Below are 13,603 nucleotides of genomic sequence, written 5' to 3'. Positions count from 1 at the left end.
GGCTTGACATTCTTTTGGATTCAGCCCATTAAAAGGAAAGAGAATAAAAGGAAATACTAAGATGGTTATAGCTGATAACGGTAGAACGAAATAGGACTTTTCTGCTTTTCTTATTATAGGACTGTTTTGCTTTTCTTATTATAGAGAAATATCGAGGTCAAAAGTTTCAGATAATCCCCCCAGTGTTATCCAAATATTCAACTGCAGTAGGAAGTTTGGAGCTGACCTACAGTTTGATTTTTTCCTGATTACAAGATGGATAAATGGTGTAGTTCATGAAATGAGTATTAAATACTACTACTACATTTCTTCGGGAATAGATGAATGTTTTGGCATGCATCTCTTAATTACTACTACCTCCGTCCCAAAATATAGTAGCAATATTTTGGCTATGTATCCGGACATACCCTTGTCCAAATACATAGCTGGTAGTTATATTTTGGGATGGAGGTAGTACAAAGTTTACAATTTTCCCCATAAGTACTGTAATTAATGTTCAGTCTTTCCAATGCCAACAAACCGAGGGCACAGGGCGTCTTCTATGCATGCTGTGCATTTCTTGGAAATGCACATGCAATTACAATAGCTAACAATAACAGAGTAATGCATTGCTTAAACGGGGGTACTTTATGAAAATTTTACCTAGAAAACGTAAGACATAAACTATTGGAGAACAAAACCAATACTCCGAAACATCATCTAATAAAGAACGGAGGTAGTATTTATTGAGTTAATTAACATGTGACGTAGCCCAATGGAGACATGAATAGTTTTATGTGGGGACACACGTAAATGTGACGGTGGCAGCGTGCAGCATGCGCGGGAAGGTTTTTATGGCTTGCAATCAAATTAGGGTTTCAGTTAGTTAAAGATAAGAGTTGTTAGTAGTTAATGTTTCCCTTCAATTAGCAGATTAGTTCAATTTGTAAGCCTATATATGGGCAGTTCGTTCAATCAATAAAGCAGTATTATCCCTAACCCTAGTTCATCTCCACCATCAGGGCTCCGGGGCGGCAAGGTGAGCAGCCTCGCCCTCCCGTCGAGCACGCCTACGCCCTTTTTAGTCTAGGGCCTCCTGCTCGCAACATCGTGACAACGGTCGCAGTTGAGATGCTAAAGGAAAAATAGTTGGTACTGTGGTTTGTGTACAAAGGCACCCAACAACAACCAAATACCACTTCATTGCTTTTCCTTGCAAAAGAACTATTTAATGGTCTTGAGAAAATTATTGTTTTGTTTCCTCTGCAGTGGTCCATACAACAGGCCTGCTCTGTTTTAGCCAGGTAAGAGATTGGTCGCTTGCCGTTTCTGAATTTTTTTTTTCATAGGGGCTTGTGCCTACAGCTTCTTACAAATTCATGTTTGTATTTAACACGTCTCCTAGTCTCTGGGATAAAACAAGGTAAGAACCTTGCTTCCATTTTATCCATCTATTATTCATGCTGATCATACTTGCTAGAATGGAAGCAAGGTTTAACCTTTCTAACCATGCTCTCATAGGATGCTTGATGGAGTTATTGCAGAAAAAGGTGTGAAGCTAACATTATCATCATGTAACTTCAATATCTTACCTTGTTGAGGTAAATCCGTCTCTTGTGCACTGCACACTATGCATCCTTTACTCTGCTATTGTTGCTAGCTACTGTCTCTTGTTCTCCTGCCTCTCTCAACATATACAAGTATATGGGTGATGATAGCAGATATCTCCTGTCTTATTTGAACATGAACTTAGGAGTTGTTTGATCCAGTGCATTTTTACCTTATCCCCTTTCTTGGGAATCCGAAATATGTTGGATAGTATCTAGTTTGGTTTAAAAGGACTCAAAATTAGTGTTAGACTTTGACTATTCAACCTAGGTCAATTTCTTTTCTACTTCATGTACCAATGGATACAAAATTCACTACAGTAATGACTCCAAAAGCAAAGCAATGTCCAATTAGTCTATTATATGCTATAAACAAAGAACATCAAACCATGATGGCATGATAGTTTATCCATACCTTTTCTCTTCCTGAGTAACTCTATCAAAACCTCAGGGTTTCATGGTTTCCTTTGACAGACAGCTCACAGCTGGTGTGAACTGTGAAGTTCTCTTTTTTTTTTTTTTTTTTGCACAGTGGATTGTCAAGTGCATGGTGTTTACCTCGCCTAACTGTTGTTCTGTTCTATTTGTACTGTTGACGTTTTGCCCTCACAATAATCCAATGCCAATACAGCCTTTTGAGATCAGTAGAGAAGTATCTTGGTTTGGAAACATTTTATGGGCCTTGGGACAAACTGTGGTAACTACTAAATGATCACAGAATTAGTTGATCTTGAAATTTGTAATTACTGTGTTGCATGGAAGATATATTAGAGATTTGGCTTAAAATAAACATTCTCAGTGGACAATGATACTCATGAAGGACCTGATAAGTTTTTGAAGGCTGCAAGCACTGAACCAAGGAGGCAAGGATTGTTCTGCACATTTGGAATTTATGCAAGACAATGTGGAACTTTAAATAATCAGCAACCCATTTTCAGTTATTAAGGCATAGTTTTATATATTCAATATGACTAGAAATATTGCTCAGAAATCAGGAGTTCAACAAGCAGTTTAGGATATAAAGAAAAAACATATGGGGCCTATCATGTTACAGTGCTTTTCAGCTATTGTTTTGCAAATTTTGATGTGTGATAGTGTTGTATAACGTCATTTCTTTGCAGGTTCACTCAAAGCATTTGGATGGAAATATTGAAGAGGCAAATTTACCTTTACGTCTATTCTCGTGCACAATCCGTTCTTTTCTTACTACCTATTTTTGCCAGCTTGCAGAGGATCTAGTTGATGTTATTGCTCTGCTGTGTGATAGGTAAACTTTTATCCTTTGTATAGCTGTGTTGCCAGAATTTTTCTTTCCAAAATTTTCCATTCATGACAAGCTTAAGCCCTTACTAGTACCATTCTGTATGACTGTACCTGTTTCGCCCTTTGGCCTTTGCAGTACGGCTTCCATTATTTTAAATATGAATAACTCTTGTTATAGTGGATAGTCATATTTTTGAAAGAACCATTTGGTCTCTGGCTCCGTTGTTCCCTCTTCTCCTTGTCTCTTCCTTATACCTTACAAAGTCTGGAACAATACTGCAACATAATCTTGCTGACAGGCTGGTATAGTTGTGTTGCATCCATTATCCATATATTACCCTGGCATCTTCTAAGTCCATAATTAGAGTAAGTATATCTGGAGTTATTATTTCGAAATTGACAATGTTTCAGAAAATGGACAGGTTTGATAAAATGTTGATTTATTCTCATAGGTCTGAAAAGGATCAAACCTGAATGGACTATGATATGTCCCTTTTGTTCCAGTCATTTCCTTTCTCATTTGCCATTCTAATGGTTTGGTCCCAGAGATAATTAATACAGAGTGGAATGCATGGAGGTTGATTGTAGCCAGTTTCTGTTGAGAAGTAACTGATTGTATTTTTCTGATCGTAATGGTATTATGGCATTCATTTAGGAATGTTTGGCGAAAGGAGATGCTCAGCCTGGTAAACGGCTTCCTGGAATTTACTGATTACACCTACAACTAAAAGCGTAGTACATGTCTGCTTAACAGGCTATGAATGACTACTTCTCTGCAATTAAAATTTATGATATGATACTAGTACTAGCTAGTACATGTCTTGCAGTATGATGTGATTGTGGCTATATCCTTAATTTTCAGGGCGTCAGGCAACCCATTTGTTGAGAGTTAAAGCTGACGATGAAGCAAAACAGGGCATGAAGTGAATCATTAGATGTTGAGGTTTGTTGGCAATGTTCTGGCCTATACATGCTGAAACTGGTTAGTGATGCTCAATCATATTCATATATATAATAATGATCGAACCGGTCTCGTATGTAGTAATCCACTGTCTTTATTGATCTCAGACTGAACGGAAGGGCCTGGAGTTTGGTTGCTACTCTATGGATTGTCATACGATACGGAATTACCTGCATATGAACGGGGCATGAGGATTGGGGAAAGCAAAGGTACATGATTTATGTGCCAGTGGGAACATGCATGCTTGATGCTTGTTTGTCTTTTAACAGTTGTGAGCTGTTTGGTTTATGCCTATGTACTACCATATGTAGTACTGTGGCGCATGCAATGCGTGCATTATATACTAGTTTACATAGTTGCCCATTCGCGCCACTTTAACCATCCTCTATATTGAATGCTTTTACATGTTATTTGAGGGTTCATTTGTACTTTTTTCAAATAACCGAAATGTAATTAGATGATTAGGATGCATTTATAAATTAAATAGTTTTTATTAAATGATTTGAGGGTTCATTTACAACAATATTTATTGGTTGGTACAATTAGAAATAAATGTCCTGGAATTAAACAAAAAACTAAGTTCCGTGCAAAATTTGCATATCATGGGTAGGGCTTGGCTGGCCTTTCGAGTAATAATGAGCTGAAATCCAACATATCTCGGTAGTCTAATTAGAAGGCGATGTGTCAGGGCATTTATCATAATTAACATTTTTGTGATCAAATAGTCGTATGTGCTTTTGTTTATTTAGGTGTGAGTTTTTATTGAGTTGGTGTAATAATTGGCTGCAGCTCTTTGAGCAAAAGCCGGGATTATATTCCATTATCTAAAAAAATCATAATTAACATTAAATATCGGATACAAAATTTACATAATTAATAGGAACACTTTGAATTGTTTAGCTTATATATAATTTCTGAATGTATTAGAGAATAAAATAATTAGGAAGTATAGTTAGAATGCAAATATTTTTATTTTTTATTTTGATATGTAATAAACAATATTACTACAGCAACAAATATTTATTATAATTTTATCCAAACCTTATATTCATATGTTACTATTATTTTTCACCATCTTCATCGCAGCAGCATATAAGTCGTTGCCTTTTCGCCATCTCCGCCACAGCAAGATCCTTATCCTTACCACATTTTCCATTTGTGCATAAGTTTTATGACATTTGTATATTTATTTGGTTTAATAAATCTATTTATATTAGAATTGCACAAGTATAGTGATTTATAAAGAACGATCTCACTTTAGCAATATATTTGTAATAGTAATATTTTTCCGTTCATACATGGCCTAGTGTCATGCGTCCCATGTCCCAATTCCCTCATGTCTACTGTGTACTGTGGTTTACCCGGTGAACGATCCTCGGGTGAGGGAGAACTGGAGGAGGTACTGGTTTGTTGCTAGTTTGCAGGTGCTGATTAGTCTGATACTGAAAAGCTCCAGAACTCCCTGTTAAGTTATCGTTTCTTATTGATATGATCCAACGGCTTCCTCTTTAGTTTTTCCTTCATCAGATGATCCAGATTTTTAGCTTACGTGTAGTGCTAATTAAGCGTCCAGGGGTGTCTTCGCTGGGGTTAGTCCCACGGTTTGAAAGGATGAGCATGTGTTCCTCTACTGGAACTAAATCTTCCTGGGCTCCAGTTTTAAGAGGCCAACATACCTCTGGTCTAATGGGCTGGTAATTGATGTGGGCTGGGCCTTATCACACTGATTTGACAAGGAATAAGTTCATTTAGGTCCCTCTATTTGTCGGTCAGTCTGATTTTCGTCTCTTGACCGCAAAACCGGGTATAATCCGTCCCTCAACTTATGAAAACCGGGCAAATGAGGCCTCTCGGCAGTATGGAGGGTGGTTTTGGCCGACGTGGCGTCTACGTGGCTCTTTTGACTAGGTCTTCGTCCCACGTGGCATTGACGTAACGTTTACGTGGCAATTTTATCCAAAAAAAAATAATAAAAATTGTGGGACCCATATGTTAGCTAAAAAAATTAAAAAGGTGGGGCCCATGTGGTCCCACCTGTCAGCCTCCCTCCCCCCTCTCTCTCCCCTACAAGGGCGGAGCGGCGGGACAGAGCGAGGCCTGCGGCGGGGCGAGGCGGGCTGTCACGCCCAGAAATTTAACCCAAATTTCCAGACTATTTTGCGTATTAAATCCCTGTCCAGGACCAGCCAGGGTACACAAAATGACAAGTAATATACAGTTCCAAACGTAAATAAAGCGTAAAATACTTACGGAAGAGGCACTTAGTCCTCACACCGAAACAAAAGCAGCAGCAGCGGAAAAAGGCGATCCTAGCGGGGCTTCAGCTCCACTCCACAGGCAAAACTCAACTGGGGTCTGAGCCTTGGTCTTCTAACTCCATCTTCAGCTCAGAAGCACTACACTTCTGAAAAGGGGAATAATAGCAAGGCTGAGTACAACCACCGTACTCAGCAAGCCACACCAACGATGCAGACGTGCAAGGGGAACACAAGGACGGTTTGTGGCTATTTGCATAAAGGCGGTTGTAAAACATTTTATTGAGCAAAACAGTAAAACTGTTGAGTAATTAAAGTAACATTAAATCTCCACTGATCAACGCTACACCACGTTGAACAGGCCCAACCAACCCACCTGAACTACAGTGCATTGAGTCGATTTATTAAGGTGGGACTAATCACGGTGAATCTGGTCGACCGCCCATAACCGCGGGCACGGCTATTCGAATAGTTTTACTCTGATCAGAGGTGTACAACTGTACCCACAAGACACAGTCCCACGACACGTTTCCGTGCGCCGGCATGCCACCACGACATACCGGAAAGAGGCCGTGACAGGACCCTTCGCATAACCCCCTCTAACCAAGCACACCACACCTCAGGTTTCACCCCCACTCCTCGCAAGGCAGCGGGCAGTCCCCTCTCGTGCCTAGGTGAATCCGGAAGCCGCATAGGCCGTCGCAGGGCCCATCCAAACTTCATCACGCCCACCCTTGCCTGGATGCGTCGGCTAGAGGAAAGTTACACTACAAGCCCAGCCGTTGCCCACGCTGGCTTGTGGTAAGTACGATAAGTTCTTCCAGGGCATCCCGCGAACCGGTCCTTAATTGCCATGGGTGCGACTAGCAAAACCATGCACCCACAGCCCACCATTCAGTTGCATTTTAGTTGGATAATTACGACCATGAAGCATGGCCATATGTCTCGAGCACGCAGCTCACTCTGATACTAAAAAGGTCTAATATTGTAATTATCCCATCACTGTGCTAGTGGTAATTAAGCATGGCTAAGCATATAGTTCTAGCTAGGTCACATAAGTAACATGAGCTAGTCGATTTATTACCCAAGGTTGACAAAGAACAGATATCAAGTAAACATGGCACAAGCGAGCAGATAGGTAATACCCAGATCCCATGTAATTAGCAAAACATGCATATTTATTTGTAAACGGTAAAACATTTATAAATTGGGATCAACATGCTCAAGGGGAATGTGTGACTTGCCTTGCTTCTTCACTTTACTTTGATCTTCCGAACTCTTTTCCTCGCGACCGCGGACTTCCGAAACGACGGAAACTACACGCTGGCACGCAAAACGAGGAAAAACTCTAATAAAAACCAAAGAAACAGTACATAAAAAGTAAACAAACATGTAGAGCTCAATTTTAGATGAATTTTGCAAGTTGAATGGCTCAATTCGGAGTTCGAATGAATTAGATATGAATTTTAGAAGTTTTGAGCCATTTAAATGAATTTCTATAATTATTCACGAATTATTGCGCAATTATTATTTATTTTCTCAAAGGAAAAGGCTGTGCTGACGTCATCAAAGGGGAGGGGTGGCGCCGGCGGAGAGAGGTGGTTCGCGTGGCTACGGCGCTACGGAGGTGGAGAGGGGAAATGGAGCGGTGGCCGAGTTTGCCCGGGCGGCGGCAAAGCTGGCAGTGGCGGCGGAGCAGTGCGGCGGCGACCCTAGCGACGGGAAACGGCGGCCGGAGTTCGCCGGAGTGTGGCGGCGCGTGGGAGTGGCGTGGGGAGAGCGAGGGAGAGAGTGCCGGCAAAAGGAAAAACGAGGAGGAGAACTCGGGGATGGATTTTATAGGGGCGGGAAGGTCGGGAACGACCCGAGCGCGCTTGATTTCGCCGGCGACGTGGGGAAGGAGAGAGGGAAGGTGGGGGAGGATTCAATACGCGAAGCAGCGGAGCGTGGCGGACGGCGGAGGGCGCGGAGCGGCGGGGCGGAGCGAGGCGGGCGGCAGAGGCTCGGAGCCACGTGGCCGAGCGAGGCGGGAGGCGGAGGGCGCGGAGCAGCGGGGCGGAGTGAGGCGCGGAGTGTGGCGGACGGCGGAGGGCGCGGAGCGACGGACCGTGGCGGGCGGCGGCGCGACTTCATCCCTGGGCCCACCTCGTTGTCGTCCTCTAGGCCTGCGAATCATCCTGGCAAGAGGTTGTCGCCGTTGCTGCTGCCGCCTGGCGCGCGTAGGTCGACGGCAACCATGGACGCGGGCAGCGGGTGGTGGAATCAGGCGCCACATTCGTCGTCTGCCATTGATGAGCTCGGGCAGCGAATCGCCGCCGCATTCTCTTTTCCTTCCTTCCGGCGCGCGAGCGAGGAGTCGCGGCAGGAGAGGAGTCGTGGCGGCGGCCGGAGCGAGAGGAGCGGCGACGGCGGCGGGAGAGAGGAGCGGCGCGCGGCGGCCGGCTGACGAGAGTAGCGTCGTGTGGAGGCGGGCGGGCGAGAGGAGCGGTGCGCACCGGCGAGAAGGAGGACCGGCGGCCGACGGGCGCAAGGAGCCCTGCGCGGCTAGCCTCCCAGCCTCTCCCAGTCACCGTCTGTCATCCGCGGGGAAGAGATGTGGTGGAAAAGGTGGGACGTTTTTTGTTTGACTGACTGGTGGGTCCCGCATATTTTGTATATTTTTTTGTTTTTAATTTTGCTTCTTTATTTTTTTTTCCAAATCAAAACGCCACGTCAATGCCACGTGGGACGAAGACCTAGTCAAAGGAGCCACGTAGGCGTCATGTCGCCCAAAGCCACCCTCCATACTGCCGAGGGACCTTGTTTGCCCTGTTTTCATAAGTTGGGGGACGGGTCGTACCCGGTTTTGCGGTAAAGGGACGAAAATCAGACTGACCGAATAATAGAGGGACCTAATGTGAACTTATTCCATTTGACAAAAACGTCCCGTAGTCGCTAATGACATAAATTATGTGTTCTTGAATGAGGTGATAAGAAAGGAGGAGATACAGAAGGAAGACAACTTATATTATAGATTAATTATTGAAGGGTTATAGTCTTATAGACAATGGTTGAGATGATATGGCTTCGGAGAGATATAGCAATAACTAAATTATTTGTAAAAAAAGTGCAATCAGTCAATCGCAGGCGCTCATTGCACAAACACACATCCTACCTCTACGAGCACTTTCAAAAAAAGTAGGCCCATAAATCCTGAGATTGACAAAGCCAACACGAATGTTTCTCTGTTGATGGTACGTCATCTATCACTGAAAATATAACTCCCTCCACCTTTAAACATCTATCAGCTTTGACTACTACTATACCAACTTTGACCACTAATAATGATTTTTAGATGGATTGTTAACATTGAAAGGAAGTTTCATGGTTATGTTTAGTGTGCATACGCTTTAATAATATGCCATTTTCTTAAATATTTGTAAATTTTGTACAGAAAAGATGATTGGTTAAAATCTACAAATGAATAACTACCGCTGGTAGCTATTTAAAAATTAAAAACAAAAGGAGTAATTATATAAAATACAGTACAAAGTTACACTACTTGAAGATAAAAGTAAGTGAAGTTGAAACAATTTGAATGCATCTTGCTTATCTTGGTTAGCAAGAAAACTTCATCGTTTGCTCTTTAGCTTATTAGTTATAACCAAAATTTAAATTTTATAACTTAATTTTAGAGTTGATTTTGATTTTTTTCACTGTAGTTTATTTTGTACATTAATTTTAAGTCGCTGATAATACATATAAAAAATGTATCTTCAAATTATTTTGGGTCGCTAATAAGTGCTACGGATTATAGTCAACTGTAGACGAAATGGTGATGTGTCATATCCTATTTGCGCTTGAAATTGGCTATGTTTTATCAGCTTGGCACCGTTTGCATAGTCAATATAATTTGCAACTCTTGCCGTATATCTATGGACCACAAAATCCAGAAACAATGTTTAGACCAAGTCTGAAAAAAAATTGTTACAAATAGGATTAATTGATGCTCCATCAGCACATGTTACTTATGCTTGTTCAATTTATGAAGAGACATCTCTTCATGTGTCATGAATAAGATGCGTTCACACTATGTGCACCCCTCCTCCTACTATATAAATATTTGTAATAATTCATATACAAACCACTTATTACTTTTGGATCACTACTAGAAAAATAATTTGTTGCCACGAAAAAAAAATCATGCAACAATACTAAAATTGTGGCAATAGATACATGTTGCCACAATTTAAAATTATTGCTGGCCATGGTAATAAATAGGGTGGTAATAGGTTATTGCAACGATTTTTATTTAGTGGTAATAAATTTCGATGTTGCCACGGAATGGATGTGGCAAAAATTCATATTGCAACACTTCACTCATTTTCTAATGCAACAAAAATACTAAATAAAACAATGATTGTAAATCGTTGCAATTAAATATAATTATTTACCACAGAAAAATTATCATTGCAATAGTACAATATATTGCCACATATTCTTTTTTGTTGTAATAATTTGGTGGCAATAGCTCAATTATCCAAAAGTTCATTTCTTAATTATAAACGGTGGATATTGAATGATGGATGTTCAGTTGCTTATAGGGTTTAATTAAATATTATATAATATAAAGCCATCCAATACCATAGAGAAAAATAATCTAAGCAATACAATGAAAAATGATTTTGGAGAAACCGTATTTTTGAAAGCGGGGCATGAAAAATTGTCGGATCCCAAAACTAATGATTCGGAAACCGACATGTTTAGACTGTATTAAGCCCTGGATTAGTAAATTGATACAGGTTCAACAATCTGGATCTTCATTGCATACGTTTGAATAAGGCTCCAAAGGAGATATTATTACAAAATATATGGGTATTTACAAACTTGTGGCTAACTAATACAGCAGAAGCTATAGAATGACTTAACTCTAATGTTTGGCTATAGACTTAAACCATCTATCTAATCTAGACTTGAGAATTAGGTTGAAATGAAACTAACTTATATAAATGAACTCCTAGCTTCTGCACAAACTCCAAATTGAGTCTGAAAAAGAGGGTTGAAGCAAGGGTGAGTACAACGTACTCAGCAAGCTATTATATTTAATCAACAATGAATGTATGAAATGATAATATCCGTGTAAAGCTAGGTTTACCTGCAGAAAGCAAAGTAGAAAACCTGTAATGTTTTAAATGCAGAAGTATTTAATAAAATTTCGAATTAGGTTTCTAACCAAGATGCCATTGTGAGTCCCAATGCCCGATAACCGCGAGCACGGCTATTCGAATATTTTTAAGAATATTCCTACTGCAGTAGATATACGCTTTACCTGTAATCCATGACGCGCCAAACACATTAGCCTTGTCATGGCAAAGCTTTTCGGTTACTAACATCAGTGGTACCTGTTCCATGAACTTTAGTCCCCATGCGCTCTGAACGTAACGTTATCAGCAGCGAGAGGAGTTCTGGCGTTCCCGAGGTCTTTAGAGAGAACTGATTGTATGACACCATGTCATCACAATCAGGGTTCACAAATAAGTCATGACATTAATCTTAAATCTCATATATTTACCTGCGCCTCGGTAAATATCACAATATTGCCCTGCTCGGCATAAGTTTGCCTCCTGCGCGAGAACTTAAGAAGAACCACTATACAGAGGTACCACCTTTGCTAGATAACTTAATCAGCTAGGTCTATGCCCATACGAGAATTGCGGTCGTACTCATATGTTCTTCACATGTACTTGGCAGTCTTATGTCGGTTGGAACAGTACTAGCCACCCAGAAATTAACCATTTCTACCGTACTGTTCCAATCTAAGTTCATTATATTTTATGCAATCTAACTAGGCATGGCTAAGCAAAATCTAGCATATATCTGGTTTGCTATGTTCAGGTTATGCATTCAAAATCATGTATGACTAATGCATAGAATAGAGATATAGAATATAGGACATTTATGCTCAATGGGGAGGAATAATAACTTGCCTTACTCCAACGCAAATAAATCCGAGATAGGCAACCTGATTATCCGATCCTCGAAATACCACAGGTTGCCTCCAAAATATAATAGACTCTACTGTCAGAAGAGGAAGAGCCAAATTCCATAAAATCCATAAGATAGCAAAAGATCGATAAGCGGCTAGGAGAGCTAGGGTTCATGGTATAATATCTCCTTTATAGGGTATAGGGATTATGGGCTAACATTGGTCGATGTTGGGCTTTGGTAGAAGAATGGCTAGGATTTAGGTAGGATTATACCTAGGGTTTGGTTATATTTAGGCTGATTGAGGAGTAGGGCAATATATCGGCCAGATTCTATATTTTATGTATAGATTCTGGTAGACAGAAAGTAGGTGGCTGAGAGTATGGTGGATAGGTGGTATTGTAGAGGGTATAGAATTTGGATGACAGCTGGGATTTGACTAGCAAGGTATCGGCTAGGGTTTGGTTGGCAGCATAACGACTAGATTTAGTGTCCTTTATAGCCGGTGTCGACTGACAACAAATCGGCTAGAGGAATAGGAGGTTGGTGTAGGTTTGGTGGGGCGGAAGTGTAACTCCAACAACCGTGAGTGGCGGTGGAGCGGCTAGGATCACACAGAGCTCGAGAGCTAACTGTGCGGCGTGCTGTGGAGGTCGAGGGAATAGTGAAGCTCCGACCACTATACGCATCGAGGCGTGGGGTGCCAGGAGCATCACTTCGACCTTAGGTTTGGTTTTGCCGGGCTTTACAACCAACGGTCCGACGTCGGGGTCGGTAGACTGTACGAACGTCCCCATGAAAGGCGTAAAGTTCCAACCGGCGGCTTTTTAGTGGCTAAAGGGTATTTTGGATTAAAAAGAAATATTTGAAAAGGCAAACATAAATTCAAACGGTATTTGAATAAAATAAGAAAATTCAAATAAAATATTAAATAGCAAATTTAGTGTTAAAAGGTAGGGTTTGAATTTAGATGAATTTAGGTCCAAGTTTCATTGGAATCGGATCTACGATTTAGGAGATATTTAGGAGATATGGGCTTCTAAAGATTAGAATTTGAATTAAATCTAGAAAAGACGACAATGTACTGTACATGGGCCCACCTGTCAGCCTTTCTTTCCTTTTCTTTTTCCTTCTTCTTCTTTTCTCTTTCTCTCTCCTTCTTCTCGTCTTCTTCTTCCTCCAGCCGATAGAAGGGAGAGGAGGAGGCGGTTGGGGCGGCGGCGCTCCGGTGGCTAACAGGCTGCGATGCCGGCGACCATGCGTGTTCCCGGATGTGGCGCACCCGTAGGAGGCGGTTTCCACTGCGGGAGAGGAAGGAGGACATGGGAACACCGATGACAAGAGCTCGGCCCAGCATGAGAGAAGAAACTCCGGTGATGGCTTAAAGTGAAGTGGGAGAGAAGGGAGAGATGGGAAAAATGAGTTCACCGGAGGGAGGCGAAGCCGGTGGTGCAAGGATTTGGCTAGTGGTGCTCCGGAGAGAGAGATCGGCCGACGGTGGTGGCAGCCGGTCTTGAGGAAGAGAGAGAGAAAAAGACAGAGCTCGAAGAGCTCGAATGGTGGGGGAAAAAGGG

General features: G+C 41.6%; 1 long non-coding RNA gene across 2 annotated transcripts; it reads left to right on the top strand.

Annotated features, from left to right (window-relative positions):
* Nucleotides 1-991: 991 nt before the first annotated feature.
* On the top strand, nucleotides 992-4,311 carry LOC136351348 (uncharacterized). Of its 2 annotated transcripts, XR_010734371.1 has the most exons (7): nucleotides 992-1,131; nucleotides 1,249-1,283; nucleotides 1,385-1,402; nucleotides 1,501-1,580; nucleotides 2,708-2,853; nucleotides 3,712-3,831; nucleotides 3,918-4,311. It is a non-coding gene; the product is annotated as an uncharacterized lncRNA (long non-coding RNA). The 2 variants fall into 2 exon arrangements; XR_010734372.1 differs by lacking the exon at nucleotides 1,385-1,402.
* Nucleotides 4,312-13,603: the final 9,292 nt, after the last annotated feature.

The sequence above is a fragment of the Oryza sativa genome, chromosome 8, assembly GCF_034140825.1.
Source record: "Oryza sativa Japonica Group chromosome 8, ASM3414082v1".
Taxonomy (NCBI): Eukaryota; Viridiplantae; Streptophyta; class Magnoliopsida; order Poales; family Poaceae; genus Oryza; species Oryza sativa.
Note: the sequence above shows the minus strand (reverse complement) of the source record. Positions and strands in the feature narration are given on the sequence as shown.